Raw genomic sequence first — 22,669 nt, 5'->3', positions numbered from 1 at the left:
AGCACGAGAGAAGTATGGTTACAAACACGTGCTGAATATAAATGTATTGGAAGAAACGTGTCTAGTACCTATCTTTGTATAAATGACCCAAATGGAAGCATTAATGAATCAAACTTGCTATAGTTTGTTGCCAGCACCTTTTCTCAAAAGAATTTTTACCTGTTTAGCCCTTTAGTTCCTTATGTACTTTCCTGATTACAATAGATCATCCTAAAGGGCAGAACACTCTGACCACTCTTCCTGCTAAATAACATTATGCCATGTAATGCATTACTGTGCTAACTTTTCATTCACGGATGTAATTAGCAAGGAGACGATCAATAGTTGGCTTTGGAAAGTCTAGCCTCTTGCATCATATTTCCAGCATGGCATCGAGCCATGTTACAGTCAGAATGCTTTTATTAACGTGACACTTTCCTCACAAAGATCAAATATATGTGAAATTAAAATGATCATGTTTTTTTTTTTCCAGCAAACCTTGTTTCTGTCAGTTATGAAATATTGCTGTCTCAGGAACTGCCTCACTGATGTGTCTGCAGTAAGCCAAGATCAGCAACTTCCTCAATGCCTATCAACAGTAAGGCAATTTTTATTTGGATTTTTTTCTAACAGGTACTTATATTAGTCCTCCCTCGTAGTCAACTTAAAATTTTTATTTGAAAGTTGTACCATCAGACTTCACTACTTACACTGTCCAGCTAGGTATTTCTTTCTGGCATTATATTGTCTATAGTCTCCTGTCTTTACCCATAGCTCCTCCTGTATTTTAAGATAAGCTTTTCAGATGGCACCCTACAGGAGAATTGTCATGTATGTGAACTAATTCTGCTGTGACAGTGACCTAAGAAGTCAACATCTGATTCAGTTCACGATGATTTTTGATGGTTGAGTCATTATTAGCATAGAAAATAAACATGCCAAAATATGCAGTATGTAAAATAATAGTAAATCTGGAAGTATCGTGTCATGCAACACTGCTGTAGCGGCCCCATGAAATACAAGTCTAGCTTCAGCTGACTCTGAAGTGCTGAGGTTTACTAATTAAGGCAAGCAGTATTTTTCTAGCTCTCTAATTCCTCTGCTCTTCCGCTGCATATCTGCCATTAGCTTGTGCTGCAGAACCAGTGAACTACAATCACTGAGGTGTTAAAATCTTTACAAATCTGCTAATGAGGTAAAATATGGCTATGAAATTACTGAACTTCAAGAATACTGGCAAATAGTCAAAATTTATAGTTAAAACTTGTCCTACAATACATCAATTCCCATTTAAGCAAAACTGAATTTCTTGCTTTGAAAAGCAACCTGGAAGCAGTTTCTGAAATGTGTCATCTGAGCTGGGCAGTGTCAGCAGGCCCAGCAGCTGTACAGAAAATGCTGCTTCAAAACAGTGAGTTGAAATTAGGAAATTAACATACAGCTTTTATTCTTTCACCCTCTTGCAATAGTCCACCAATGGTTTACTCTCCATTAGTAGAGAAGGTTTCCACTACAGTTTATTTGCTGTTTTTATATATACGAATCTGTTGCTTTATAAAGAAAATTATGTCTACAAAGTCTTTAAAAATAGTCTTCAAAACTTTTGCAAGACTTTGTGCCCATAATCTCCATGAGAGGGCAACCTCATCTAACAGATTAATTCTATACAAAACATAAAATAAAACTTAAAAGGCCTTTCTAAAATCATTAGGAAGGGAAAAAACCTTATGGAGAGTTCAGTGAGAGCCAAAGCACTTAAGTTATCCTAATTTCCATTTTAGTGCTAACAAGGTAAGTACAATTTAGAATGGGCATTAACTCTGCATTGATTTTTTTCCTAGAACAGTTTTGTGACATTTCCTTATAGTCCAAAAGTTAAAACAATGTAGTTGACTTACCAGAATTACAAAGCTTTTTTAGCATTGTCTAGTAAAATAGGTTTATTTAACAAAGACAGACTTTCTGGGAGGAGCAATAGAGTCCAGCTAACACTTCCTCAAGTAAGACCATTCCACCACCCTCTTTGTTTTATCTTGTCTCTGACAACAGTAAAGTCAGGTTTTCCAATTTTTTGAGCTAATATTGACAAGAGTGTTAACTACTATGTCTAGTTCATTTCTACTGATATGTCTACGATGATGTCAGTGATAAAATTCACATGGTAAAAAATATGTAAACAGTAAATAAAATTATTTCAGTTATAAACTGTCACCTTTAAATTGCCATCAAGATGTCTATCCATTTGCTAGGATGTCTAGAAGAAAGGAATGCCATTTAAATGCCTCAGAAATGTACTTGCAATACGTATGTGTTTGTTGCAAATAACTATTGCTCTGCCAGGAAATTGTAACATTTTCACTCGTATGCTCATACTGACAACAAAATAATACCCCTCGACAAGAAATTTTCAGTAGTTTGGACTTCCTCTGTTGACCTCTACATATTCTAGGTTTTTCTTTGTTTAGCAGAATGCTTAATATAGCCTTTGTGTACAGCGAATTGGACTGGAATTAGGATACTCATTTCAAAAGCATTTTTAAGATACCACTTTTGACTGCATCTTAAACCACTGGTGTTTTTAAATGTCAAAACAGTCTGGCTGTATCTCTTTTCTCGGACCCCATAGTTTGGAACAGGGAATTTAAATTTAGGTATGACAGACTTTGCTTCTGAAGCTCCACACAAATTAGATGAACAGCAGCATTCTGCAGTGGTAGCTTTGTGTACTTTGTATGTGGTCTCAGAAAATTGTAGCTGTATCTTCTCTGCATTTTTCAAAGCAGTCTGTATGTTCCATTTCATCCATTCAGATACTGAAGAAAAAACAAGTTGTTCTCTGATAATGGGAGCCTTAGCAATTTGCTAGGCATTGGACTGGAAATTTGTGCCAGTGTCAGACAGTTCTCCAGGGTAGCGTTCAACTACTCTCAGCAAAAGACTTTTCCCTCTTCCTGTGATACCTAGCATCCTCCACTCCACATTGCTAGCTTCTACAATACTTTTTACCATGTTAATATAACTTAGTTACATAATCTATGTCAACATTTCTTAAATGAAGTCTTGAGGGGGGGACAAAAAAGTAGAAGTTCTCTTATCTTTTTCATGTGTTCTGTTACTTTAAAAATGGAGGTAGTTAAACAATGACTGTTAGTCGCACATTGAATCAGTGGACTATGAATATCTAAATATATAGTAGTTGGGGTCTACTTTGTGTTCACACACAGCTACTTAACAGCTGCTTTTGAAAAGTATTCCTGAAATTTTTCTGTAGCCAGATAAATCATACAGATTGATTCAATGATCAAAGAAGTTCCAGAAAACCTTTGTCTGCCATTTCACACGTATCTCTATAATCTCTTACTTACATGCAAATAAATTACATTGGCACTCATCATCCTCATAGTATTTTTACTTGCGATAATGGTTGAAATAAATTGAGGAACACTGTCATAAAGAAAATGTGCTTTGGTTTAAAAATGTATTGCTACTGAGTCTTAAACAGGTGTTTATTATTTAACCATTATCCCACCATTAAATATCACTATATGCCAAAACAGAGAAATTATCTTGACGATTTTGTCTTTTTAAAAAAAAAAAACTCCATTTCTGGATTCACATCAGTATCTCATTTCAATAGTTCTGAAGACATCATATTTCAAATGGAATAGTGTGAAATATGGTTGTGCATGGAATGGAGAACTTAAACAGTAAGATGGTCATATCTAGGACAGATGTTTAACAAGGTGAAGAAGATTCTAGAGCACATCTTTCATGAGTCACTGGTTAGATGTTTATGCAGAGTACTATGCAGGAAATAGCAACACAACTCAAATAGAGTCCAGTAGATTTTATTTCATGCAGTCATAAGGAAAAAAAATAAATGCCAGTGGCCATCATAATTATGCAGAAGATAAATAATCACTAGAAGAACTTCATCATCACACTTTAAGCTATCTACATCCATATCTATACTGGTGTTGTATCCATAGAAAGATGTTTTCCTTCCCTTAACTTATAAACAAACACTTTTAATACTTATTTTCAAATACCTACCTCTTAGAGTGTTTTGCGGAGCCAGTGACACTCTTCTGCAGCTGCCATTCTTGGAATGATTCTGAGGCACAGAGAGCAGTCTGACAGTTACACGAGTTGCTAGCATTTACATCAGTTTGCTCCCCAGCATTTCAGAAAGCATCCTGCCTGCTGTAGCACTGCACGCTCAGCATGAGAAAGAACTATCATAAAGAAAAGATGGCAGTTCTGCATGGTATGCTGCTGTGTATTTCTTGTCTGCATGTTCTGCCTGTTACATAGGGCTCTTCAGGAAGTAATAGATTTGCTGGGCAAACTCATCACAGCAGAGTGCAGTTCAAACCAATGGAACTAGACTGCTGCAGTGAGCACAGCTGTAAGGAACAGGCTGCAACATGCAATCTTTCAGGATAGTAGCAGAAGCTGTAGTACTCTTCCCAGAAGGGCTGAGCTCTGGTAGTTTCCAGCAACAGCTTTGTCTCTGCGAAGGAGGCAGGAGGTAGGGGTTGGTGGGTTTTTTTTTTTGGTTTGGGTTGGGTTTTTTTCCCAATGGACCTTTAGTTTGACTAAATAAGTTTTTCCCCACTCAAGTATGGTCTTAGCAGAGGCACATTGAACAGATCTTTTAAACAGGCATTTTAGGCTCTTCCAGAGCAAAAGTTTCTTCATGTGCTTGCAAACTCAGCCTTTTCCATTGCTTGGCTTTGTTTTGTAGTTAGCTTTGACTACACATAACCGGCTACTTTCAAGCTGTGCCAGGGGAGGTTTAGGCTCGATGTTAGGAAGAAATTCTTCACAGAAAGAGTGATTGGCCATTGGAATGTGCTGCCCAGGGAGTTGGTGGAGTCACCGTCACTGGAGGTGTTTAACAGGAGACTGGATGGGGCACTTGTTGCCATGGTTTAGTTGATGAGATAGGTTGGACTCGATGATCTTGAAAGTCTTTTCCAGCCTGGTTAATTCTATTCTATTCTACTTACTTTCCCTGTCGCCAGAGTTAATATCTTTAAAGTGAGACATCATTTGTTATCATCTCCTGAGTACACTAATGCAAATGGGAAGAATCCCTGGGATAATGAGACAGGCACAATCTTAGCACCAAGAGAACATGAATTGTTAATAGGAGAAGATTAGCTACAGCTCCCTTCTGACTCTGCTATTTCTTCCAGCCAACTGAGTATTTCTTCCACTTTCCTCTGGTTATGATCTCAGAATTACTCCTTGAGGGGACTTACTCCTTCTTTGGGACCTATGGCATGTGCAGAAACACACAAGCAGACAACTCTGATGCAGTGTTTTGGCTCACTTCACTGGTAAAAAAGGAGAAGAAAAAGAAATCTCTCATCTATATTTAGAAGGTCAAAACCACTCTAGAGAGAGGGCATGTGCTGGGTGGCCTTTCAGAAAGATAGGAGGCTAGGTAAAATTGTCCCCAGCATCCTTCCCAAGGACATGCCTTGTTCTGACATGGGAAATTATTACACATTCCTACTGATTGACCAGCATGTTTTCTATACATTACACTGAAAGCAAGATAAATTGTATTATTCCTTCATTACAGAACCAGTAAGCATATTGCCAAACCCACTGCATATCCAGTGTTACATAGATACATACAATTTTTTTCCTTCTTATTTTATATAGTTACATGTGCTTTGCTCTGTGTCCACTGCATTTCTGCTTCTTTCCTTAAAGTCTGATCTGTAGTCATTGTCTTGGATATCGCCTTGTACTCAGATGCTGATCTTAATTACTGAAGAATATGTGATTACTGTACTGATTTACTGTAGCTAACTGTTAAGTGACTTACACCATTCCTATGAAACACCAAGGAGAAAGGCTCTGAATCTCACCCTGAACCACTTTTGTTGAACAGTAGTAGTTCAAAGAAAAAAAAACAGTGATTCAAGAGGAATAAAATGGAAAAAAGAGGAGGGGGGGGACAAACAAACCAAACAGTTGTTTCCTTGTGTTAAGTCATGGATGTATTTCACAGGAGAGGAAACTTTAAGCATCCTATATAAATAGAATTATAAATGTATTAAGAATTGTTTTTCAATGAGAATGAAGGTAAAGTTGGAGAACTTGACCCTGACTTGTAAATTAACTTGTAAAGATAATTTTTTAATGTCACAAATTATTGGTATTGATTTTCAGAATGTATGGAATGCCTCTGCAGAATTTTGGGAATAAAATTACTGATTTCCAAAGAAAAACTTTTCATCCAAGCTAATAGCTTACTGAAAGATTAATAATTCCACCAGTTACAATTTAAAGGAACTTATGTCCCTTTTTTTTTAAAGCAGAGTACTGTTAACTACTTTTTTTTCTGCCTCAAACTTTACTTGGCCTGATTTCTGTTTTCACACTCAGCTCTCATTAGACCAAGAAGCAGTTATTTCATATGGTCCAAATTCAACAGAAATGAAAACTGGAACCATTCAGCTCAGAACTTTGTTTGGTAAAGGAGACTGAAACTAATATTTCTGCTTGTGTATTTATTCCCTTAATTCTGAGACTATCACTATTTCTAGATGGATTTACAAGTTTTCCCTCTTCACTATATGTATCCATAATATACAAGCTAGGGCTCTCCTTTTTGCATCAAAAATAAGCAAGCTGTAGGGAACTTTGAGTATTTAAGGAGTACTTAAACTATGTAAAAAATATGTTCAGTGCAGAAACAAGGCCAGCAGCAACTGAGACTGGAGAATCAGTAGTAGCTGACCTACTGCTGATCCCTTCTGTTTATTTCCATCATTTTCCTTGTTGCACCTTTATGAAAAAAATATGTCTTTTAACATCTGGTACACAACCACATGTGCAATACAGTATTTACATTAGCAGAACAAACTTACCACATCTAGTTCTATAAATATGAAACACAGTATTTGTTACACAGATATTTTGTTTCGCTCAAGAAGGAAGAATTCAGAAGAGGGTGTAAAATACTCAAGTTACCCACACTGCCAACAGACAATAGCTGATAATTTAATTCATTCACTTTTATCTCCTCAGAGTTCTTAGTAGTCATGAAAGGCATTGAACTGATTTTCTTGGAGACAGAAAACTCTGATTTATGGCAACGCAAGGTTTCCTTATCTCCAGGATAACAGGGGGCCTTAGGAAGGCGTGTAGCTCAGTTTCAGTACCCACTCGTTCTAACCAGAGATTAAAGATAAAAATGGTAATGGCACTTTTTGTGTCCCCTGGAAGCTGACCTACACTGCAAAAGCAGTAGTACTACATTTCTCATTGCAGCAGTGGGGTGCAGTGATTACCCCATTTATCTTTAATGTTATCTTACTTCCATGTATGTGTTACAGCTAACAAGAGTACAACAGCAGGGGCATAAGGGGAATATCAATAGTCATAAAAAGACAAATTTGACCTACTTACCCAGTGATGACTAGATCCTATTTTTCAAGCAGCAAGAATTGATGATACCTTATCTATATAAATAAGACAAATAAAGGTAACAGGAACTTGACAGGTGAGCTGAAAAGACTACTATAATGTTTGAATTTGGAGGAAGGCGAGAAAATGAAGAGTGAAGAGGTAGCCACTCCCTTGGCTTACGACTTTCCTCTCTCCAGCACTGAACATTCAAAAATTTTACTTAGTTCCACTTGATTCAGGCAGTAGGACAGGAAGCCATTTGGCAGGGCTATTGGCTTAACAGTGCCTGTGAGGCACCAGAAGATAGGATTAACAAGTTTTCTACTAGCCATATTATTTGCATCATATTTTGATTATAAGATTCCCCTCCCTGCAATTCAGTCTGTACAACATCCACTGTTCATTTAACCAAAATGGACTATCTGATGATGGCTACTTTTAAACTGAATTGACTGTGCAGCTGTTTAAACACTGGATGTACTCAAGTGACTGCTTAAGCCATTATTGCTATAGGTACTTCATTCTGAATCAAACTTGGACTTTCCTGAAACATAAATGCTAGGATAGACTGGTATGGAGTGTGTACCTCTATGCACATGGTTTGTAGAAAAATGAACTTAAATTATATATTTTATCTCTTTTGGGTGACATTTTTCCAAGGGTTTCTAAGTTTTTCTAATACCTATGTTGTAAGTTTAAGGAATGTGATCTACTTGGGAAAAAAGAAAGTAAAATTAGCAACAACAAAACTACTAGATTTCACCCTGCATATGATGTGACGGTATTCTAAACCAGTAATGGGCATGGTCATGTCATTTGACAATTTCATTGTGTTATTTGCTGAAAACAGAACTATTTTGAAGCAAAAGCAGTCTTCACTTGCAGAAAGATATAGCATTTCCTTTATTTAGAAATGAGATGGCAATATTAATCAAAATAGTAATAACCTTTTATTAATATGAAAATTGCCAAAACATATCAAAAGTTTCAATGTACGTTTAGAATATATTTACAATGGGAATGCACAATATTTGGGCAACTATAACAATTTAACTATTTTATGCAAACTGGGAGGAATATAACAGAAAGAGAATATCCCAGGAGTGAAATGGCGCTCAACCACACAGGGCAGGGAGACTGGACAAGAACCATTATGCCAAAGAGGCAATGAATTACTCACATCTGGTTGTACCCAGGTAGGGAGTGCTGCTGCTGTGTATTAGAGGCTTTGGGGCGCTCATGCACCAGGCACAGCAGGTTGCCAGCAGGAATGCCACACAGTCTTGATAGCTGGTCTGGCTTCAGCAGATGGCAGGCTGTTAATGACATTATCCTGACAGGCACTTGCTTTGTCCTGGGAAACTGAGGCATGGCAAAATCCTGGTTGTAAGGGGAATCAGGCTTGGCTCCAACTCCTAAATTCATGGCTTCTCTTGTAGCTTGCGGTGTGTACACTTGTGGCTTTATCCCAGGCGCTGGACTGGGCAACTTGAGGCTATTCAACTCTAGGCAACTTCAAGCCAGACAAGGTCCAAGCAGGTTCAAGCAGGCAAGGCTTGAACAAGGGTTGAGCAAGGCACAGGCAAGTAGAAATCAGCCTGTACGTGAATCTTGCCTGAGATCGATTGGGCCAATAGGGCAACAGAAACCAGCACATAGCCAATGGGAAGGGGTTCTGCCAGGCTGTAGCCAGAACACATGACCTTACCATGCACAGTCCTGTCCCCTTTGTTCCTTTTCATGTGTTACCCTGGCTTTCTGCAGGAAGCTGGGGGAAGAGGGAGACCATGTCTAGACACCTGAGTGTCTGAGTTTGTGATGGGGCTGTTTCACCCTACCATGACATCACTGAAAAGTATTCTTGTGAGTGGCATTTCTTATTAAAAAAAAAAAAAAAAAAATCAAAGTGAAGAACTCTTGTTTAATTTTCATGTAACGAAGAGCAGAATTATGACAAATGTCAGCATTTTTAATGCTTTGAATTTGCCTGGAAATTCTAGATGTCATTTCTGATTTTTTTTTTGTGTGTGGGGGTGTGTGTGGGGGTGTTTCGCCTTTGGTTTTGAGGGTTTTTTAAAGCCAAGTCCTGACTTCAGACTGCATTGCTGGGTGAGTATATTTAAATGTCTTATGAAGGAAAGCTGCTAAAGTAGCTTTTAACCTCCTTTCTCCCACAATAATTCTCTCATTATGCCTTACATAGCAGGGCTGCTTCTGTCACGTCAATTGCCATGTAGTTAAATAACCTGACAAGGGAGTCTTGCAAAAGATGGAAGAAACTAGGAAGACCAGTCTTACCCTTGGAAGTCAGGACTACACTCACAACCAGCTAATAAAACAACCTGTGTGTTAAGTTTCATAATACTATTAATGACACATTACTTAAAACAAGTGTGCTGGTTAGATCTAGAGCAGAACTGGTTTTGTTCAGTGATTTTACTTTTCAGCTCAGTCTCTTCTAAGGAACTGCACTTTCTGAAATTAACAGCACATTTCTGCAGACAATGTCTGATTCCAGTAGTGAAATGCTCCATATTTATAATTAATACCAAGGGCTGGGATGCATAAAGGCTCTTGCTCATCCTTGTTCTTATGCAAACCAAGGCCACTGCTAAATCTTGTGTGTTACCTTGGGGGTGCAGAAAATAAAAGGCTGCACCTGTGAGAAAGAATGGACATGTGAACCTAAACTGACCAACAAGGTATTCCATTGTGTATAAGTCATATTCAGTATAAATCTGAGGCATCCCAAGGCTCAAGCTTTCTTCTTCAATGGCCAGCATCCAAAGAGACCTCTGCCTGTTCTGCCTCAATCCTAATCCATGTATTTCTGAATCCATGAGTTCCTGAATATAGCTCCTCAATCTGGTTCTCATCTGCTGAGAGCAGCCTGGGACTTCCCAAGTGCCTGCCCATAGCATCGGTGGTGACAATGATATAATTGACATCCGAGAAGTCGGTTTCAAAAGTGGTTTTGTATATAATTGTGTATATTTCATTTTATTGTTACTATTTTCATTAGTTTTAATTTTCTCTTTCAGCTCACAAGTTTCTCTCCCATATACTTTCTGCCCTCCTTGGGAAGGCAGAGGGGTTAATAGAGAGTGTCTGTTAGTCATTTAGCAGCTGGATCAGCCCTGAATCTTGACAGCAATTCAGAACAAATGCTGGTTTTATTACCTTCATATTTCTCACAGGAGCCTAATGATACAGAATTATTTCCTCTACTCTCTGATATAAATGATGACTTTCCATTAATCACTCCGTTTTACAAATCTTTTTGCATATGGGTAAACTGTATAACGCTGTTTCTCTGGGAAAATTACAGTTTAAATAATAATGAAACAGCATTTTATAAAAGATATATTCTCCTGATTTGTTTTATTGCCAGCAAATGGCTGACTGTGGAAAATATATCTACAGTTTGTCAAACTGCTTTCCTATTTTAAAAAAATATAACTGTTATTCTTTCTGATTATTGCAATAACAAATAGCTTTGCTTTTAAACAAAAAGGGTTATCTAGGGTTTAGCTATGAGGGCAATAAATGGGCACACAGCTTTCTGGAGCAGCTTTGTAAATGTTCAGTATTTGAATAATGCCAGTTGTTTTTTAAGAGTTTGGCATAGAAATTAAAATCTTTAATATGGCATCTACATAAAAACTAGTATTCTTGCCTACAAAATACATATCCTCATTTCTTTTTTAAAGACTTGAATTCACTAACATATAGTGAAATTATAAGTAATGAATATTAAAGATAGTGTTGACAATTTCAAGTTTGAAATTGACATGTTTCAAAATTTGTCAAATTGTCAGATTATCAATTTGCCTAATCTGAAACTATCTTTTTTTTCTTTCTTTCTTATTGATGGCACAATCAAATAGATGTGATGTGAATTACACAAATTACTTGGTCATGTACCGTAACTTCAAATGAACAAAATGGCACCTTGCAGAAACCAAAATATTAAGATCTTCAATGAAAATGGAATCAATTTATAAAACTTAGACTGCAAGTCTCACATTTTGATAAAAGAATAACTTATTATTCTGTCAAGTTTTTTCTCTCCTTATAATCTTTGCCAGAATAATGAGACAGAATTGGTAGAATACTAGTCAATCCCAATCCAATTTCAGAGGCTTTTGTGACAAATGAGGTAAGAAAATGTTCTTAATAGGCTTTGGCTTGAATTAGCATTTTGAGATCTCATATGGTACGTTGGAATATGGTGGTACCCTGTCACAATCACTAATTTGGTTCTTGTAGTCTTTAAAAATCATAGACTCATAGAAAGCATTGGGCTGGTAGATGATCTTTAAATGTCATCTAGTCCAACCAAAATAATAGGTACAGCTTTCTTCAGGAGCAAAGAAAAAAGAACCTGTTTATAGATGTTTCAGCCTTCCAATCTTTCTTCCACTAGACAGTCAAAGCAGACCAAGAGAAACTGCTTTGAAATGTGGTAAGTAGTACAACAGAAGTCTGAACGGCTTTTCAGAAAGATGCCAAACAGCTGCAATTTGGTACATCAATCTAATGGTGTACTATAGACTGCCAGCTGCAAAGCAGACAGATGGCAGCACACAGCCATAAATAGAATTTCAACACTGACTTTCTGAACCAGGCTCCCTGGGACTCACAGAAATTCCATACAAGTTTGACAAGGGGTCTTACCACGGCTATACAGCCTACTTACAGGTATAAAAACAAACCAAACCAAAACAAACCCAAACAAACAAAACAGCAACAAACAAAAAAACCTTTTCAATGTCTCCTGGTACCTTTTGGGAATAAAAATATAGCTAATCAGGGAACTGACTGAAAGAATTAATGATAAACCTGACATAATCAAAAATGCTCTCTGTAATATCCCAAATATATAATCACAAAGATGTGCTTGTTTGGGGTGTTTTTTAAGTGGAATATCTATCTGCATGTGGGCTTACAAAAAACATTTTCAAATGTAGAGTAGCATATGGTTTCAGTTTGAATTTATACTTTCCAGGAGTTGATTTAAAACAAACAAACAAAACCCCACCTTTGAGTGTTGAAACTCATTCATGCAGATTTCCAGTAACATCAGCACATCACATACCTAAAATAGGAATTATATTCATACAGATGACTTTCCAAATAGGCAGGGCATGTGCAGACATGTTTAGGAACATTGCGTGAGACTGAGTCTCCAGTATAACTTTTGCAAGAACTTGATGCAGGAACTATTGATAACTCCTATATAAGCAGAAACAATAATTTACAGAACAAACACCCAATTTCATTCTGACAGCATGACACACATTGTTAAGAAATTACTTGAATGCATATGAGGTTCATTGTGTAAAACATGTTAATAATATAAAATAAAAATGGCAGTTTGCTTCCAAGTTCTGCTATTCAAGTTGCCCTTTGTATGTCAGATTTTTCAAAGGTTACTGCTGTTGTCTTCTGCCTTCCTCAGATGTAGCACAGCTAGTTGGCTTTTCAAAGCTTTTACAGCTGAGCATGGGGTTCTGAAAGCTCTTCACAGATGGCAGTGTAGTGCTTCTCATGCTGCCTGTTCTACTGATAGAAGCATATTTGAAGGAATAAGTCTCTATAATCACCCTGATTTCCAGGTCAAACATGGGTGGCCAGTTCTATTCAAATAGACCTCTGAACATGATGTGACTCCTCTTATCTCATCTTTTAAACAGACAAAACCTCTAAACTGCAGGATGTGCAATTAAAACACACAATGAGATGGGTGTAGATGGCAGGAAGGAGCTGAGGCTCCTTCGGTATTATCTTAAATGCATAGGCACTTACCTTATAGCAGCACATACTCAAAACCTGTTACACAGATTGATGTCATCTACATCCATGTCTACAGTAGTAGGAATTGCATCTTTGTGAATTCTTGTATTTTACTAATGCCATGAATTCAGGGAGGCAAAGCAGACAGGTATGGAAGCAGCTTTTATCTCCAGAATTACAGAGGAGATGGCATGGACTTACATAGAGGTGAAATAATGCATTACAAACAAGTCCAAAGCTATTAGGACATAAGTTGGATTAGTCATTAAAATAATTCACAGTCTGTGCTAATTCTATCAGCATGTCTATGTAAATGAGGGATAGAAAAATGGTCATATTTTCCACAACAAAGCTTTTACATTCACTTCTCAAATACCTTCTTTTCCAGGCCAGTTGCACTAACATAGCAAGGAGAGAGACTTTGTTTTCCTTTGCAGTGAGTGGAATATGGTGGAAATGGTCAAGGTAACACTTTGGATAGAGGAATTCTTTAGCATACCTCTAATAAAATGCATAGCATAATACCACCATTTCAATGTAATTTCTCAACTGGCTGCTAAATTATTTCTCGCAATCAGTCTAATGAATGCACTAGGTTACATTTGTAGTCCCTGTTTATTTAGTCAGATTTAGAATCCCTCCTCATAATCCTCCTTTAAATTAATCCCCATTTATGCCCTCATTTTAATTGCATATCTTACAGATGCCTATTTTGTATTTAGGAAGGCAATCCAAAAATGAACCATCAGGGAAGCCACAGCACAGAAGAGCATTTCACAAGAGATTATTTTAAAACACATTAGTGAAAAAATACAAAAGGTAATTTTTTCATGGTGTAGATACCATGCTGTAATTCCTGCATGACTTGGAGACTGAAGCAGTATCTATATGCTTTCTTACATGAACTATCCCAGTTCTCTTAGGAGGGCAAGACCATGGTTCAGAATGATAACACTGCAATATCTTTGTTTGTCAAGGGTTATGGCTTCTCTGGCCACTAAACAAGTGACAGGAGCTCTCTATTAACCATTTCCCTTCACAAAGGGAAATTAAAGGGAATAAAGGAGAGATTTATGGGTTGGAAAATAAAACTAAAACTTATTTAATGAAAATAATAACAATAAGGTTAAATATATGCAGACATATACAAAAATCAATATCAAACCAAATCCCTCTAATGGCCATTATGTCACTGTCACTACTGATGCTCTGAGCAGGTATTTTAGAAGTCCCAGACTGGACTGATGGGAACTAGATTGAAGGACTGCATTCTAAAACTCATGGCTCTAAATCAAAGGCAGAACAGACAGAGGGCTCCTCAGACACTGGTTATTGAAGAAGAAAGCTTGACCACTGTGATGCCTTAGTTTTATACTGAATATGACATGCATTAAATGAAACACTTTGTTGGTCAGTTTAGGGGTGTTTGTCCTGTCCATTCATCCCCACAGATGCAGCCTTTTATTTTCTGTACCCCCAACGTAACATATAAAATTTAGCAGTGACCTTGGCCTGCACAGCAATCCTTGGTACTAAATAGAAACATGGAGCATTATGGCTACTAGAATCAGACACTGCCTGCAAAAAATGTGCTGATAACTTCAGAAAGTGCAGTTACTTAGAAAAGACTGAGCTGAAAAGTAAAATCACTTAACAGAATGAGTTCTGGTCAAACTTAAATCAGGACATTGTTTAACTTCTTATGGTCATCCATAAAAATGTTTAAATAATAAAGTATATTTTAATGGTAATTGTACCAATGTTCCAGAGGAGGATAACATTATCTGAGAACTGTAACAAATCCCTGAAGCTGACTCTGCACATAAGCCAGCAGACTTTCAAACTTCACAGGCATTTGCCTTGAGTTTGATTGATGAGCATGGCTGCAGCAGCAGTCATGCAGTAGCAGGGTACACATAGTCACTTTATGTTTTTGTCCTCAGTTCAAAAACTTCAAGAAAGGTACAAAATGTGAATTGTATATTTTGTCAGTGAATGAGATTATTCTATATGAATGTTATAAAAAATTAGAATGCTGTAAATAGTTAAAATTACATGGAGAAGAACTTCCTGTTAAACTCCAAGTGTACTTACCCCATCACAGTTTAATATTTTCTCCACGATATTATTTTTTAGCATGCAAACTATAACCATATTTAATATTTTCTCTTATATTTGGAGACAAATAATATCATGTAACCCATCCTTTGCTTTTAAAATTCAGTCTCTCATCCTGGATAATTGTATAATTCTGATAATCCATACTATCTAAGAATCTATTTAATAGTAAAAGCAGTTCTAGGCTACTCATTTGAAAATTAAAATTCAATTAGAAATACTAGTGAAATAGAAACTTTTTAATTTCACATGGATTTATATTTTTCAATTACTATTTCCCTACCTTTAAGGTTGGGTAGCTACCAAAATGCTGTAATACAGGAACAAAATTCCCTCCTCCAGAGGAGGGTTCCCCCCCTGTACCCCTTTCTCTCCCCTTTTTTCCCAAAGAGGGTTAGAAAGAGAGAACAAGAGCAGTTATTAATAAAGCAGAATATTAGTAGGCCTCATACTTATCTGTTCAAGGTCACTCTGGCAGGGAGCCCAGAAGCAGACGAGCTGGAAAGGGAGAAGGAAAGGAGCGAACTGAGGAAAGTTCCAACTGAACTCAAAACTTAAAGTAGCATTCTACCAATCTACCAATGAAATTCATTTAGAATATCTGATTGTTTTCATTAATATTCCAAAACATTCAGCCAGCACTGTCTCTTTCTTAAAGGCACAGCCTCAAATGGTCACAGCAACACACTGAGTTGATATTTCTCATGCAATATTTTAGATACACAAGTGTGTACACAAGCTTCAGTACTTATGTATTCATCCATTTAAACATAAAAATGCATCTTGAACATTTGATTGTGCCTTGACCTGAAGATGAGACATTTATTTTTCTTTCTAAGCCTGAAAATTCTTTAAACATTCTCATGTATTGTGTTGAATCTGCTGATGATAATCAACACCATGCTGCTGTCATGACAGCTTCAAAATGCAAGTGTTGGCTGGAGCAAAGTATCACAGGGCTTGAAGTTCAGACTGCAACATGCAAGGCTTCTTGTTCCAGTTGCTGTTTCTGGTTCGTGGGATGATTGGTCTTTACCACTGAGTGGCTGTGGGTCAGGGGTGATGTAAAACAAGTGTTTGATAGCATGAGAGTAACAATAAATCCCCACTACACTAAACCTCAATGCCATTACCTAGCACATCTAGTTCTGTTACTAATACAGCAGTAATGTTTCATTCAGCACTTCCATCAGAAGAAAAGTGTGCAGGCCAAGGCTTCTATGAAATCTTGTGTATGTGTTGGAGGCACAGTAAGTAAAAGGCTGCACCTGTAGGGAGAAGCAGAAAAGACAGGTGACCCTAAACTAACCAAGAAGGTATTCCATATATGTCATATCGGTTGGACTCAATGATCCTCGAAGTCTCTTCCAACCTTAGTTATACTGTGATATTCAGTGTAAGACTTAGGCATTACAAGAGTCAAGCTGTCTTCTTCAATGGACAGTGTCCAAGGAGGCCTCTGTTCTACCTTGAGTTTCTGAATCCAGCTCCTTAATCTAGGTCCTTTCTGCTGCTGAGCCCAGTCTGGGACTTCCCAAGTGCCTACCAGTACATCAGTGGTGACAGTGACATGACTGCCATCAGAGGGGTTGGGTTTGATACATTTTCACAGCCAGCATAATTTTCTAGCACTGATAATATTCCATGTTTCTAGCTAGTACTAAGGATTGGTATGCAGACCAAGGTCACTGCTGAATTTCATCTACTACATTGGACTAATTCACAGCACTCCCAGGGAGAAACAAAAAGTACAGGTGACCCTAAATCAACCAACAATGTATTACATTCCATATGCATTATTGCCTACGTTTAGCCTGTACCTGGGGCAGTTACTCTATCACCTGATGACCCATCCCCAACAGAGAATCAGGAAAAGAAGACCCAGAAGTTGAAAAAAAAATGTTTTTTCTGAATACTAATGTCAATACAAGATACAGAAAGTTATACTCATCCCAGCAAAAGTGCAGCAGCCATAATATCCAGAAAAGCAGTCCAAAAGAGGAGCCCTAGCAGGAAAGTTCTCTCTCACTAACAAACTTTCTCCTTTATAGTGAGTGTCATGCTTGTGGTCTGGGATACACCTGTGAGCTAACTCAAGTCAGCTGTCCTGCCTGACTCAGAACTGCTAATACCCCACAGCCCATGACTGGCCTGTGATTCTGTTCTAGCAAAACCAGAACAATCATATTTAGTATGAAGCTGAAGGATCAGGAATGCCAAGCACTTCTTCAGTGGCCGGCATCTGAGGAGGCTCCTTTCCTTTCTGCCTTCTATCCCAATCCATCATTTCCTGAATCCAGTTCCAGAATCCAGCCCCTCAGTCTGGTTCCCATCTGCTGCTAAATCCAATCTGGAACTTCTGCCACAGCATTAGTGGTGATGTTGACTAATTGCCTAGGTTGGGTTTGATATCACTTTTGTGTATATTTCATTTTCTTGTTATTATTTTTATTAAAGTAATTTTAGTTTTCTTCTCCAAACTATAATTCTCTCTCCCATAAATCCCTTTCCCTTTCCTTTGGGAAGGGAGAGGGATTAATAGAAAATGTCTGTTGCTTGCTTAGCAGCCATCCCATTGAAATGATGGATTTGTCCAGGAAGAATCATGCCAGATGACAGACAGAAATGCATGTATGTACCCATGCAGTTGACCTAGAATATAAACAGTAATTTGTAACTGTAGCTATCCCATGGAGTAGATTAGCAGCTGAAATTGTAAAAAGGCATACTAGAACCCTGACAACCGTCTTAGAGAAGACATTCAAGGAGGATGTTTGCAGAATCCCGTTTCATGCTTTTACTTGCAAGGAGTATATACACAGAGATTAAAAAGCTGGCATGTTTCATCTGCCGTCCAACCTGACCAGATCTAATGGAATTCTGGCTATCAATAAAACAAAAGGGTGATTGAATTTTGACACTCCTCTTGTTTCAGTAGAATCCCCTGCTGCATTTTATGTTAAATAAACATTTGATGTCATTCCATTTAAAAAATGGTGATATACACTACCATTTGGAAATAATAATTTCATTTCTCAATTTGATTAGATGTGCTTCAACTTATTGTCATACTCATTAACTACATTCACTGCAATGGGAGTGTAACACTAATCTGTTTGTTGGGATTAATTTCCCACAGCCAAACAACACAGGAAAAGTTAAGTGCTTTGTCTGGGTTTTATAGATAATGTGACTCGAGTTCTAAATCAAAGTGTGAATTTGAGGTTATCATCCCTGCTGTTACAAAAAAAAAAAAAATAACAAATAGAGGAAGTTTCAACTCAGTGCCAGGCTGATGGTACTTACTTATCCTGATTCAAAAATTGATTTTCTGGCCTTACATATCTTTAAAAAACAGTTTGACTTTAAAAATACCCTCATTTTTCATAAGCTGATGCGTAAGACTGAGATTTAGAGCCTCATTCCTGCCATGATCCAATTCTCCAAAGAATAAATTTACAGTATGAACTTCTCAATTATTTTTTTTCTCTGCTGTGCCTTTCTTCTTTTTTTTTTTTGTGAAAATCTCTGAGATTCCCAGGAGCGTTCCTTTCCTCTATGTGTGTATTCACATGTAAACTGTCACCCTGCAGCATTTCTTTTCCAATTATTGCTAGTAAAACTTTCCATTATAAACACACAGAGAGTATGTATCTGCATCACAAATTATGTCAGCATTGTGGCAGGTTTTAGTCAAAATATGAAAACTGATCTTAACTTCTCATCCTTTTGTGATCATCTTAAAATGAAGTTAAATATTATAGGCAACCCCAGACCCATTTACAAAACCAAACATGAATCCTAGGCTACTCAAGATTCGGAACTGTATGCATAGGCTTGAAATACCACATGTCTAGCTGAAGGAGCACCTTAAGAAGAACATTGTGCACCTCAATATCTTATGATCTTAAATACTCTGATCAAAAACCTGTTAGGAAAACATTACTTTCCCAGTCTGAACTAGTCATGATCTTACCAGAGAATGTTTCTGAATGACTCAAAAAGAGTTGATTACGTAGAACACAGATATGTCTGTGTTGAGCTGAGAAAATTTATGGCACAGATAATATGAACAAAGGAGGTTGAGATAACTAGATGCAATGTTTACCGGAAAAAATAAACTGCTTCAGAACCATTCCTGTGAATTCTTGCTTAAACAGAAGTTATTTCTGATCTAACAACAAAGGTCATTACATTTTAGGAAAATTACTTTAAGAATCAAATGTTGATGAGGAATATCAATCCTAGAAAAACAAGTCCAAATGGAATGTACTAGCAAGTTCTCTATAGATAATTTTTATTTTAATTACAAATTGACTTTGCCAGACTGTAATCTGATCTTTTCAGAGCAGAGCACACCATTGGGCTCTTATTACTTTTATTACAAAGCAGGACCTACATAAGCTCTTCACAGGCACATGCACATACTCAACCACCAATCACTTCAAGGTGTCCACTCTCCATAACTGTTCTCTAATAGAGCCAGGGAATAGTGCTCTTATGAATGGAGGGGTGTTTTTTTTCCATTAAATGACAATCTTGATCTCTGAATTCAAGTGACATTTTCTTCTCTATTCTAGTAATTTAGTTTTAATATGCAGGTGTTTTAAAGTGGTTTGAAACAATATTTAGATGTCTGAATGTTTGAAAGTAACATTTGTACATTGTGATATTACCATCATATGGTGGTGTGTGTATATTTTTTTTTCTCAGAGTAAAAAATGTCCAGCTACAGCTATGGAGATTCTGTGGAGTTTACAACTTTAAATGAACACCTTGTGAATAAAGGGGTCATTAGAAGTTCAGATTTGCTGTAATAGTGTTGGTTTTCTTTCAGATAGCCATGGCAGCATCAATCATAGTTTGTCTTATTAGGAAGGTTTTCTCCTCAGCCAGGAAAGCCAGTAATCTTTTACACTCCTGCTTCTTTTTGTTGTAGTTTCAGTATTTATCTAAGTTCAAGCTATGCAAAGTGTGCTGGGTCTAAGTTCTTACTGTTTGCTTTGATACTCCTGTTTGAACAGTTCAGACTTTATTCTTTCCCCAAACCTCCAGGGATCACACAAAGTAAGGATTTCTCAGGATTTCTTTTACTTAAAATTATATCCTTCCTAATTAAGAATGATTCAAGCGTGCTAGAAAGATTCTTTACAAAACCAGCATTCAGTGCAAGCAGAAAAGGGATGAGAGGGAAGGCAAACAAGAATTCATTAAAATTCTTATTCCAGCCATAATTGGTTCCCAGTGGTATCTAAGATGGGAGAGTAGGAAAGTAGGGATCAAATGTCTCTAAGAATATAAACTAAGGAGAAAAGTATCTATGCACATTAGGTCTACTAACAGCAAGAATTTGTTATTTAAATTAAAATTACTCTTCTGCTTCACTCTGTGAAAGAGTCACAGTGGAGACTGAAAATAAAATACAGTTATTTCTTCTTGTCCCACTTCATTTTTATGCCTAGTGGACAATGGGACAGAAAGAATACTAAAAGTACCTGTGAATTTGTAGTTCTTTGTGAATTTAGCTAAATGTGGTGGGTTGAAATTTACCCCCAGTTAATATGGAGAAAAATACCCCCAAAATAAAATTGCCAGTCTAGGTCAGTTTGGGATGAAAGCAAATGAAGCTATATTTACAAGCAAACTACAATCTAGAAACATGAAGTGCAATAAATATGTACAAAATATACACTAGATGTACTATATATGTGTGCGCGTGTGTGTCTATTTACAATTTATAAACAACACAGAAACTCCTCCTCAGACCCCCCTGGGTGGATTCAGGAGACCTGTTCACCTACTCCCGCACGCCCTCCTTCCTTCCCGTTACCTCACACAGTAATCAAAACAGAGATACCCCTGGCAAGGCCATGGCAGAGAGAGAGGAAAGTTGCAAACAAAAGTGATAAAAGAAAAGAGAAAGAACTGTTTATGCCTCTACCCTATATCCCATTAGCAATCCAATGAATTATATAGACCTTATTATTTTCTGTTTTCATCCAATGGTAATTTATTTTACTTTCAGTCTTTGCAGTCAGGAACTAGGCTAAAGTTCACCCTTCAAACTATAACACTAAATAAATGCCATAAGGAGTGAGGGCAAGAGTAAAAGCACCACCATTTTAGCTTCTGGTGAGCCAAATTACTTATAGCATTGTCTTTTAAGTTAGAGAAATTTAAGCTCTGAGTTATAGTATTTCCTTCACAGTCATTAACAGGTGTTTGCATTTTGACTTGAGATTGTAAACTATTTAATGTAGCCATTAAAAATAATAATAATTAAAAACTCTGGTTTTCCACTGTCAGGGGTTAATACTAAGACATTTTCTTAGGCTTTCTTGACATTGAGTTTTTCATAGTGAAAAATGGAGATTCATACTTACTGCTGCAAAGGGATCTTGGGATGCTAAGTGGCAAAATGGCAAATCTAGAAGCTCTAGAAGCTTTAAGGTCTTGCAGCATGTTGTGTAGTACAGACACTTTAACACCATAGTTACTGTTATAACAAAAGTCAGAGCCTTCATGTCAAGTACAGTCTTCTACCTAGACATTGAAACTTATCTTTGGTTGCATAGAATTTCTGAACAGCAGTCACACAATCAATTAGAGGACCCAAAGAGATATCTAAAACCAGCAGCTGATCCATTACAATCATTTGTCTAGATGTAGACAGGCTACAGAGCCAGTTTCTTAATAATGAGGATCATGCCCTATAAAGTCAACTATAGATCTTTGCTGCTGTGCTCTCCTTACCAAGTATGTGCAGTGTAGCCAACATCAAGCAGTGCTGCCAACATCAAGCAGTGCTACATTCTGTTGGTTTGAGAGTAGCAGAATCAAATATGAACATGTGGAAAAGTCAAACCTTCAAGAAGGCTCTTGTCTTGCATCACTTTGTAAGTTATTCTGTATCTTACAAAACAGTGTCACTTTGTCAAACATTTTGTGTTGCTTCTTATGTCTGTATCTTGAAAATTTCAGGGATGTTTGAATAGTAATACACAATGATCAGACAAACATCTGTCAAGCTCAGACATACCAGAAGGAATGATTTCCTGTAGCTGGTTTGGGACAGAATGATTGATCAGATATTCTCTTTTGCTGTGACCTCCTGTAGAAGTCACAAGCAGAGTGTTTGCAGAATGCATGAGCTTATTCATCTTCAGTCAAATTCAGATCTCTTAAAATTCAGAGCAGTCTTGTATGCATAACAGAGAAAGCTACCATGGTAAAGCAGATCTGGGGAAGAAAATCAGTCATCTTTTTTCTAGTAACAAAATCATAAATATATGAAAAAAGTCATTCCAACAGTTGAGCCAATCTTATACCAAATACAAGATTTGCA

At 37.1% G+C, this 22,669-nt stretch overlaps 1 long non-coding RNA gene across 2 annotated transcripts in view; it reads left to right on the top strand.

Annotated features, from left to right (window-relative positions):
- LOC137441337 (uncharacterized) overlaps nucleotides 1-22,669 on the top strand; it is a 39,948-nt gene that overhangs the window by 7,308 nt on the left and 9,971 nt on the right. For both annotated transcript variants that reach the window (XR_010987388.1, XR_010987387.1), the window contains exon 3: nucleotides 473-577. This is a non-coding gene — a long non-coding RNA (uncharacterized lncRNA). The remainder of the gene's footprint in view (nucleotides 1-472; nucleotides 578-22,669) is intronic.

This window comes from Melanerpes formicivorus, unplaced genomic scaffold (genome assembly GCF_026170545.1).
Source record: "Melanerpes formicivorus ecotype bairdi unplaced genomic scaffold, bMelFor1.0.p_v2 SCAF_5, whole genome shotgun sequence".
Lineage (NCBI taxonomy): Eukaryota > Metazoa > Chordata > Aves > Piciformes > Picidae > Melanerpes > Melanerpes formicivorus.
The sequence above is the reverse complement of the archived record's forward strand: the minus strand, read 5'-3'. Positions and strand labels throughout refer to the sequence as shown.